The sequence below is a fragment of the Dermacentor variabilis genome, chromosome 7 (genome assembly GCF_050947875.1).
Source record: "Dermacentor variabilis isolate Ectoservices chromosome 7, ASM5094787v1, whole genome shotgun sequence".
NCBI lineage: Eukaryota > Metazoa > Arthropoda > Arachnida > Ixodida > Ixodidae > Dermacentor > Dermacentor variabilis.
The window spans coordinates 32,511,310-32,519,357 of record NC_134574.1 but is presented as its reverse complement, the minus strand read 5'-3'; the positions used below and the strand labels follow the sequence as shown (position 1 = coordinate 32,519,357).

At 44.1% G+C, this 8,048-nt stretch overlaps 1 pseudogene; it reads left to right on the top strand.

Moving 5' to 3' along the window:
• The first annotated feature begins 570 nt into the window (after positions 1-570).
• On the top strand, positions 571-7,776 carry LOC142588587 (uncharacterized; annotated as a pseudogene).
• The last annotated feature ends 272 nt before the right edge of the window (positions 7,777-8,048 follow it).

The window sequence follows — 8,048 nt, the reverse complement described above, 5'->3', positions numbered from 1 at the left end:
TCGGTATGAATCTTAAATCTCGAAGGCCGTGCTGTTGCTGACTGCATACAACAAAAGCGAATGCGAAGCCAGAAGACACTTTATGGAGGTCATGGAGATATGTCTGTCAACGATCCGCTCTCGTAAGGTCCATGTAAACGTAGCATTTTAGTGGTGTTAAAAGCATGAACTATAATAGGCTACCTTGACGTCACTTTGGCTCTTGCAATCACCTCTGAAATCTGAGTGCGCAAGAACATTGCCTTCGAGATTCGCTCGCTCATGCATACTACGCGTAACAAGTCGGGTCAATCCAGTTGTCAAGCTCCGCAATTCGCACCTATAGGCTTCGCATGGGCTTCCCGCCAATTTCCCCGCGCTCGCAGTTCGACGCCGCGACGACTTTTCTTGGGCACTGTTTCGGCATCGTCCTGTTGCACAGTAAGTATTTTTGCGAGTATTCCTTTTTGGATAGGTTTTTCTTCGTGCCAAGTGATGGTGTGTAGTGATAAGTGCGTCGGTAGGTGCCCCTCATGTTCAATTCAGTGCTCTCCGCCGGGCACGTATGCGTGTAGTTGACGGAGAGGAGCTATGGAGCTTGAAAAGAAGCGGATTCGCATTGCTCAGCGAGCTGGTCGGCAGTGTAAACAACTTGTAGACATCTTAGGCGATCGTGTGTTCTTGCCCAACAGTGGAACTTCGGCTGGAGTGGTGCCTTTGGATGTTAACTGTCCTAACGGAGATTGTAGCGCTCCTGATGAGTCTACCTCCGATGAGAACTGGTCAGAGCTGTTTTGTCGACCGCAGACAGATGCCAGTGTCGCGACGCAGTCCGTTGGCGTGACCGATACGACATTGCACCCAGATTCATCTGCTGCGGGTGGCGTTTGCGGCAATTTGCTCTATTTGCAAGACCTTGGGCCATCACCAGACGACACTTTGAGCAACGAGTCAGCTACCAGCGACAGTAAAAACCTTGGTAGAGAGTTACAGGCATGGGCCGTGAGCCACGGGATAGGAAGGGATGCACTGAGTGACCTTTTAAAAATTTTGAGGCAGCATCCATGTCATTCGGCTCTTCCGAACGACGCCCGCACTCTTTTGAAAACGCCGCGAGGGTCGTGCTTCGAATGCCCAATTACTGTTCTTTCTCCCGGTCATTACTGTCATTTCGGGCTTCACAGAGGATTGCTGCATGCATTAAGTGGTTGTGGTCACTTGCCAGAAACACTGTTGTTGTCGTTTAATATTGACGGACTACCATTATCGAAAAGTTCCAACGTTCAACTTTGGCCGATACAGTGCCTTATTGTCAACTGCAACAAGCAAACTCCATTTCTCGTCGGTGCATTTGTTGGGCCAAGCAAGCCAGAGTCTGCAATGACTTTCTTCTACCATTTGTAACCGAGTTAAAGGGCTTGCTTGAAGATGGCCTAATCGTTAGTGGTTGCAGTATTACTGTATCAGTGAAGGCAATTATATGTGATGCTCCGGCGCGCTCATTCGTCCTTTCGACTAAAGGCCATTCTGGCTATAGTAGTTGTCCGAAGTGCACATGCAAAGGTTCTTACAGAGGAGGCAGGGTAGTTCTTCTGGACACAGGTTGCGAAATGCGCACTGATAGCAGCTTTCGTAGACAAGAAGATGTGGATCACCACAAGGGTACCTCTGTTCTTGTTGATTTGCCACTTGACACAGTGAGAGACATTCCACTGGACTATATGCATTTAGTGCTGCTTGGTGTAGTAAAAAAACTTTTGCTGCTTTGGCTAACTGGGCCACTGTCCATTTGTCTTGGCCCACTTGAGCGCAAGCTCATGAATGAGGCCAGTGAAAATTTGAAGCTGCACATTCCTATAGAATTTTCCAGAAAGACACGTCCTGTTACTGAAGTTGAACGGTGGAAAGCTGTAGAAGTCCGCCTCTTTTTGTTTTACACCGGCCCTGTTATACTGAAATCTGTGCTAAGCCCCAAGTTGTATGATAACTTCACAGTTCTGCATTCTTCACTCTCCATTCTCGCCAACAATGAATTGTGTTCTCAACATGCTGACTATGCTTGAGCTCTACTGAGGCACTTTGTTCACTCCTTCACTACAATCTATGGAGAAGAACACGTTTCATACAATATCCATTGCCTTATACACCTTGCTGAAGATGTTAAGTTTCATGGTCCTGTTGACACGTTCAGTGGTTTCCCCTTTGAAAATAACATGCGTCATATCAAAAAAGAGCTTCGAAAGCACGAGAAGCCATTACAACAATTACGAAATAGAATGTTGGAAAGGTTACAGCTGCCACACGTGTTTCTTGAAGACCCAAAAGATATTGAGCTCATTCGCCCACAGGACACTGGACCTTTGCCACCCGACTGTACTGGTCCTGAATTTGGTGCAGCTAGATGCGGCACTTTCCTGCTTAGTGGATCTACTGGCAACAATTGTGTAATGCTTGACGGTCACATTATTCGTGTGCAGAAGTTTTGCTATCTGAAAGCATCAAACGAAGTTTGCATTGTTGGACAAGAATTGAATCACAGAGAAGACTTTTACACATCACCCTTTGAGTCCTCACGAATAGGAATTTTTTTGGTCTCCACTCTGTCAAGGAATAAGGTGTGGCCTCTAAGGAATCCGAAGAAAATGTTGTTGCGGCCTCACGCCAGCCAGTACATAGTTCTTCCAGAGATCCACACCAACTGAATTGCGTAATTCGTGTGCTTGTTTTCATTCTACCAGTGGGTCTGCGTAACACTTGCCTTTCAGTTTTGTAATCAACGCTTGATTTAATTTGATGTTTCTGTTTCATTTGAAGAAAAAGTGGTCTATGTTCATGCAAAGTTCTGTTTCCAGATGGCTTATGCAATTGTCGATTTTATTGGTCGAAAAGAGGTAGAGGTTGTGCCATCCTCATGGATCTCGGACGACATATGCATGTGGCCTAAAGTACCATTGGACCGACTCACATCTATGATAAGAAAAAAACATCCATGTTCCAGGATACGAGGTCCAGGTGAAGGGGCTGTTTGGTAAGTGCCACTGTTGCTGCTCATCAACACGTATATATAATTGTTAACGGTTTTGTTTACTGCACATGGACAATGTAAGTGCATATGAAACCTTCCACATGGCCACTTCCTGTATGCAAATACTATTGTAATTATTGAGTGTTAGCCTGGTCTTCCAAAATTTCCTGGGGTCATACTACTTCCACCGCATGCAATGATAGTTCACACTATGCATGCACAGTAGTTTTTGTTATGGATGGGCAAATATTCCAAGTTTGAATACAGCTGTTAACAGTTAACGGGTAAATTTTCATTCTATTAAACAAGGAAGTATTTCTACTCTATTTCAGTAGTTCCTCACAGTGGAGCAAAGGCTACGGGACCTGCGAGCGCAGATTTCTGCGCATTGAGATGTAGTGACATAGTTGGGAACCCACTGCATGACTAAGTGCCCTTGACAGGTGGTCTTGTGGGCAGGTGTTTACTTGGAAGCTTCTCTGCAGGTCTTAGCTGTGGTCGATTTTGCTTCTTTTTTTAATAAAATATTTATTCAGGCTCAATTATACTGAAAATAGTTCTCTACTTTCTCAAATGAAAATGTGTAAAGAACAAAAAAGATTAATGGAACATTTCTCAAAGAAGTCATTTGCATTAAAAAGTACAAGCAATTTACTGCTTTGATAGTAGCTAAATTCATGCGGGCAGTGGCCACAGCTACAACAGCACGGAGGACTTCCGCTTGGGCAGTGCTTTGTCCTTTGCAAAAATAATTTCTGCAGACTCGCTTGTGTAATATCCTTCCTAGCTGCTGTTTAATGCAAAAGGAACCAATAAGTCAGCGTTTAACATGGTTGGAACAGTTGGCAAGGAGAGCGGTAAATGTGCACATATTCTAATTAAGAAAGTGCCTGCCCTTACGAATGTCTGTGAGCCCACCATGTACAAGTAGATTGTACAAGATGGATCAAGAGGCAGCGCCACCATATCATGGGACATGGTCGAGCGCTCCTTATGAACCCTCCGCTTCCACCATTTCTGCTACCCTCCTCCGTACCATGAAATATCTTGGAAAACTAGCATCTTTTTGGTGTCAGAGTGAATATGGAATTAATTTTCTACCACTGATATCACAACAGCTGATCTCGCTGCTCACTTGCAGTCTTCGTAGATGCTGCCGCAACCTGTGCTGCAGCTCTCGCCACTAGCAGATGACAGGGCGCGGAAGAGCACCTTTAAGATTTGTTCGTCCTGCTTATTGGTCGGAGAAGCCTGTAACTTTTCCTTTTTCCGAAACTCCTGTTGTTTTTTTCAGCAGCCATTTATTTAGCGTTTTTGGAAAGCTAGTTATACAGCAGCCATTCTTTCTTGGAGAGCTTGTTTGCAACCAGGCTGTAATGTTATTGAGAGGCTATTTATGCAGTTTTTGTAATGAAGACTGGTCATCTTTTGTTTAAAGCTGACCATGCGTTCCTGATAGCAATCCTTTCTGCACTAGTCAATACATGTGTGCCGCCAAACTATACCAAAATAAATATTCCTGCTGTAAATATATGCATCTGCGTTTGACTATTGGATGCTTGGTACTTAGTATTCGTATTCGAAAAAGTTCATATTCGTCTACCTCTAGTTTTTGGAAATCTCATAGCTCGCTGTAGCACTATGACAATGCCAGTTTAGGTGATGATTTTCAGTACATTTTGTTGAACTTCTAGGATCATATGATGAAGCGCGCAGGAAGTTGGACAAGTCGCAGTACACTTCAGACCTCGGGAGCGACTCTGAACCGCCGCAAAAAAGAAGAAGAACCCCAGCTGTTGTGTGGGAACCTTGCCAGTCGTCTGACAGCCAGCACTCTGAAGATTTGCCACCGCCACCAGCGCCAGTGAACTTTCCCCAGGGTGAGTCTACGAGTTGTCATGCCCACTTTGTTAACCAAGTCTGCTTGTGGAACTCTTTGCTTTACATGTTGTGTGAATTGTTTAACAGAATGTTGTCTTTACAGCAATTAAGTCTTCACTTGCAGACAGAACATTTCCTTCTTGCTCAGAAGGGAAGGGATATATTATCTTTGCGGTGTTGTGTGAACATCTAAAAGGGATAATTTGCTAGATTTTTTATGATACTGCCTTTACAGTAAACATGTGCATGTCATAATTCTTTTTACCAATTTTTATAGATTTCCTTAAACCAGTGCAAAGCAAAATGGCAAGTATTTGCTTTTGTGTGCCATGTTAGTATATGACAGGCTCTCCCTCACATCGTCATTCTGATATCGGTTACCCTCTTTTTTTAATTCTGCCCCAAAATGAGCTATCAACCTAGTTTTTTACCAAAGAATCTTGACTTATATTCGTGAAGAAAGGTAGTAAAAGTCCAAAGCTAACAGAGTTCCTCCGTCACGCCCACCGTAAAGCCAGTTTGGAGCTTATCCAGACTGGCTTTAAGAAACCTGCATATCCAATGCACTCGATGCCACTGAAAATGACGTTTCTGCATATGTAACATTAATTACCTAAACACCTCTCTTTGGAACTGCAGCTTTGTCTGCAGCTCATCCACATATCATAACAGCTCAAAGCTTCCTATTAGTTGGTATTCAGCTGTTGCTCTGAACCTGTAGACACTGCGGCACTGTAATGCTGTTGGCAGAGCTGCTGTCAAGCTTGTATAATTTCATCGTGTCTCTTGACACCCTGTCTTTGAATAGCTGCCTTCCCTGCATCGCCTTGCTCACCTGCATCGGTTGTGTCACCTCTGCCAGTGGCCTCACGCATGCCAGCAGCCTCGCCTCTTCCAGTTACATCATGTGTGCCAGCTGCCCCACCTTTACCAGCCATACCGCCAGTGCCAGCCGTAACACCAGTGCCAGTTGCACCACCTTTGCCAGCTGCTTCGCCTGCCCCAGTCACATTACCACCACATGGTAAGCTGAACTACACAGTATTTTTTTAGGGGCCACACTTCTGTGCGATTAAATTTACTTGTGAATCTCAACAGGACAAAAGAAATTAATGTTTGCACAGCATGTAGCTGCATCTGCTGCGCATGGCCTCCGGTATGGCAATGGCGTGCTCCATAGCGCAGTCTACTGTGACTGCCGTGCCACAACGGGCCTTGTCGCCCCTGTGACACTGAACTTTTGGATGGGGCTTTGCCCTCTTGGCTTCTCCGCTGTGTAGCTTCCAGCATGCTAGCAGACATGAAAAGAAAGACAGCCAGCTATTGGTGCAATAGCTCCACTTATAGTTCAAGGAGTCAAATAATTTTTGCACCATGAGATTTTTGGATGACATACTTTGAAAGTGAGGCCTTTCGATGGTTAGTTAGGAAAGTGTCTCAGCGCCCCTGTAATGTATGCTTTTTTGTATACTGGTTGCTCTCAAGTATTTTGTTAGTAAACAAAAGGCATTAGCTTCTTTTGACTTGTCTGTCATACCATTAAACTTGCAATGTGAGCATCTGTCTGAAGCGTAGTATATGGCTTTAATGCTTGTTCATGCACATCATGGTTGCTCTGTTGAAATCATTAACTTCTTCCTTTATTATTCAGAATTTCAATCACAGGTACTTCGGCTGTTAAACATCGTGAGGCTGACTGTACAGGAAATTTTGAGCAATCTGGATGCCTGTGTGGCTCAAGGCAAGGTGACCTCTACACCCGCTGTACTAGTGCAGCAGCCGTTTGAGACGGTGGATGCCCTTCTGAACTTTGAAGCATCGCTTGGTCCAGAGGATGCTAATGTCCTGGTGAGCTGAAATATCAGTTAGCCGCAATGCCGCTCATGTGTACGCATTCTCATAGAAAATGTGCCACCGGTCGACTAACATCACTTTGTGCAAAATTTCTTGAATGACCCTTTTTGGGGCTTTTCAGTTCTTTGGTTTCTTGTTCACATTCTTTGGTGGCATTATTTTCTCCGAGGGAAGTTATTAACAATTTGCAAACATTCTGTCTGCATTGTCAAAAATGGCACTGGCTGCACGTCTTGCCTATTTTATTGATTTATTTCATGTAAAGCTATAGATCTACTTTCTCTGCAAAGTGTGCATTGAAAGTGCAGAACTGTTAGGTGTGTGAAAACGATTTAGTGTAGAAATATTGAATCTGGTTGGCTGCCTTTTGGTTTTCCAGGTCAACGAACTCGTGCAACTTGGGGGCCGGACCCCAAATGCGGCAGTGAAGCGTATGCTTATTTACCTGTTTACTGACAAGCTGGCTGCTGAGTACTCGTGGCATGGAAAGAAAGGAAAACGGAAGTTTGCTGATCTTCGGCTGTGTCAGCATTTGTTCAGTATGTGTTTGCTTTTATGCAGTTAAATGCTCGTTTAGTCTTTTGTGTAATGCTTGCTTTACACGGTGCTTCGCTATGTGTGAGAAACTTTACCCATGAGAAGAGTAACAAAATTGTTTACCAGTCAAATCAGATAAGGCAGCATAATGCATACCATCTTATGTGACACAACGATAGTGACAAAGAGCATCCCGCACCTGTGCTTTTTCTACCTCTCTGTTCTCTTGCTGGTGTGCCTATTTGTGTGTTAGCACTATTACATTAGCACACCACTTCTGCAACCAGTACCAGAGGGGAAAGTTTCCTTTTGTTGTTTTCAAACTGCACTTTAGATGGGCAGTGTTCTATTCATTGATGTAAATTTGTTGCTTTGTTCCAGCTGCTGTCAGGAGGCGCCTCCCACAAAGTACAAGGGATGATGTTGAGTCAACCACTAAGTCATGGCTGCGTCATGCTCCTGAGAGGGCTAATGGAAGAGAAGGGGTCAGAGACACGTGAAGGTGAGGTTAAAATGGCAGCATATGAATGCTAGTTACATTGCTTTAATGTTTTCCCTACACTTAGGTGCAGAAACCTTGTCCACATCATTATGGCTCATATGTTGAGTTCTCCCAAATTTTCAGCATCTAGCTGCAAAAATGTATCAGCCAGCGTGTAGCAGTAAATATCAAGTATTTCTACTCTTTAGTTTTAGAAGGTTTCGTTGCAAATTTTTTTATGTGGTTGCACTTAAGTCATGGTACTTGCTTAAGTCAAGGCACATAGATCAT